At 53.5% G+C, this 1,833-nt stretch overlaps 2 protein-coding genes and 2 non-coding genes across 5 annotated transcripts in view; 3 read left to right on the top strand and 1 right to left on the bottom strand.

Moving 5' to 3' along the window:
• Positions 1–1,833, top strand: part of LOC113202146 (uncharacterized) — a gene marked incomplete at its 3' end in the record, with an annotated part of 26,621 nt that overhangs the window by 22,725 nt on the left and 2,063 nt on the right.
• LOC127749609 (TOG array regulator of axonemal microtubules protein 2-like) overlaps positions 714–1,833 on the top strand; it is a 24,275-nt gene continuing 23,155 nt past the window's right edge. For both annotated transcript variants that reach the window (XM_052268408.1, XM_052268403.1), the window contains exons 1-3: positions 714–987; positions 1,065–1,225; positions 1,496–1,686. The gene's annotated coding sequence lies outside the window, so the exon portion shown is untranslated. The remainder of the gene's footprint in view (positions 988–1,064; positions 1,226–1,495; positions 1,687–1,833) is intronic.
• LOC113202199 (small nucleolar RNA U3) lies at positions 716–921 on the top strand. Its single transcript, XR_003303206.1, has one exon. It is a non-coding gene; the product is annotated as a small nucleolar RNA U3 (small nucleolar RNA).
• Trnak-cuu (transfer RNA lysine (anticodon CUU)) lies at positions 1,719–1,791 on the bottom strand. Its single transcript has one exon. It is a non-coding gene; the product is annotated as a tRNA-Lys (tRNA).

Below are 1,833 nucleotides of genomic sequence, written 5' to 3'. Positions count from 1 at the left end.
TGAGTGGTTCTCATTACCAATATACATATCACAATTAATTCAATATACGCTGTCGTGCTGCTGTGCTTAACGCGTATGTCGTATTGAACGATCTGAGCGAAACTTGTGATGAAACGTCTCCCAGATTCGCAGATTTGCGAGCACGCGCACTAAAATACCTGGCTGAAGACAAATTATAACACATTTTCCCCGTCGGTAGAACAGAACCGTCCGCAATAAAATTGTGTTGCAACTTCAAATTTGAAAATCCAATACATGTCGAGAACTTATCTCCTCGAACCCATAAGACCCGTATTGCAGCGTTTACACGGACAACCCGGGTTTTCTATGTTGACCATACCCGAGGACGGTAGCCCCGTATTCAAAAACCACGTGCTTAACGTCTGTAACAGAAGTTAAGCTAAAGTTAAGGGTTAAGCACGCCGCCCGGGCTCTGTGCCCGCCTGGCGCTGATCGGATCGGGCCGACACCGCCGTGCCGAGCACAGGGCCGAGGCGGAGAAGTGTCTGCTTAATCCGCCAGAGGACAGCACACCCCACGGAGCGCCAACGTGTCCCGCATCGAAGGCACCGTTGGCGCAACTTCGGCGCGGAGTAGGTTAAGCGCATTAAGCAGCTCGTGTCTCAGCTTGTCTTGATATCGAGGTTCTTTTGACTCGCGTTGCTGATCTCGGGTGGGACAACATACAGATGACCCTCCGAAACAGTGAAATGTTAAGACTGTACTTCACAGGATCATTTCTGTAGTACGTCTTCACTTCTCTCTACTCAACAGTAGAGTCAATGAAACCACGAGGATGAGACGTAGTCCTCTTCCCTGAGCGTGAGGCAGACGCGGGCTGACCATAGTGTTAGACCGAGTCATCGATGATCGTTCACTCCCTGCTTGCAGGGTGTACGGGGGGAGGGCACTCTGAGTGGTTCTCATTGCCAATATTATTTCCCTTATTAAACCAGTACAGCAACAACACCGTACAAGTGCCGAAATGTTGAGTACCACACATACTGTGTCAGCGGCATCACTATTTGGCTAGCTCAGAGTGGAATTTCTGTTACTTGTTTCAGCGACAGTGAACTGCCTCACCATGTCCTGCCCTACAAACCTGTGGTGGCACGGCCTACCAACTCGCCACCATCTCAACAAAGCGCCTCGAGTACCACAAGTAACGCCCAGAGCATCACACACAGTGCGAGGGCACTGCCGTCAGCGCGACACCCTCTGGCTCGTAAGTGCCATTTCTTCGCTCTTTGATACATAAAGTCGCCGAACACTTGAAAGGTGGTCCGCCGTTCTTTCTTCCCATCATACTGTACCGGATGCAGGCGTGCGGGCGGGCTTGCCTACCCTTGCTCACCGAGGCGCCCTACGGCGCCGTGCGAGTAAGCAACCCGTCCGCACACCTGCATCTGTTCCAGTATAACCTGGAGTAAGAACGGCGCTGACGGACCACTCTGTGTAACAAATCATACTCCATCACTTCAATTTTGGAATTTAGCTCTTGATACGGAAGAGCCGCCACCGCGGAACGACTCGGCCACTTCAAGCCGCACCTCGGCCAACACCACCAACACGGCCAACACGAGCAGCTCCACCATCTCGCTGCAAAACATTTCGGCCCCGGCGTCGGGTCAGACCTCAGGAGGCACGTCTGGTTACCAGTCAGCCGCGGCGTCACCCGGCACCGAGGTGAGTACCGACGACGACAGCAGAAAAAGGAACGCCCAACGTGGGGCTCGAACCCACGACCCTGGGATTAAGAGTCCCATGCTCTACCGACTGAGCTAGCCGGGCTGGTGAGGGTTGGCCGGTCGCAACCCGTCTAGGATCCTCAGC

This window comes from Frankliniella occidentalis, unplaced genomic scaffold, assembly GCF_000697945.3.
Source record: "Frankliniella occidentalis isolate FOCC.00 unplaced genomic scaffold, Focc_3.1 Scaffold4, whole genome shotgun sequence".
Classification (NCBI taxonomy): Eukaryota; Metazoa; Arthropoda; class Insecta; order Thysanoptera; family Thripidae; genus Frankliniella; species Frankliniella occidentalis.
Note: the sequence above shows the minus strand (reverse complement) of the source record. Positions and strands in the feature narration are given on the sequence as shown.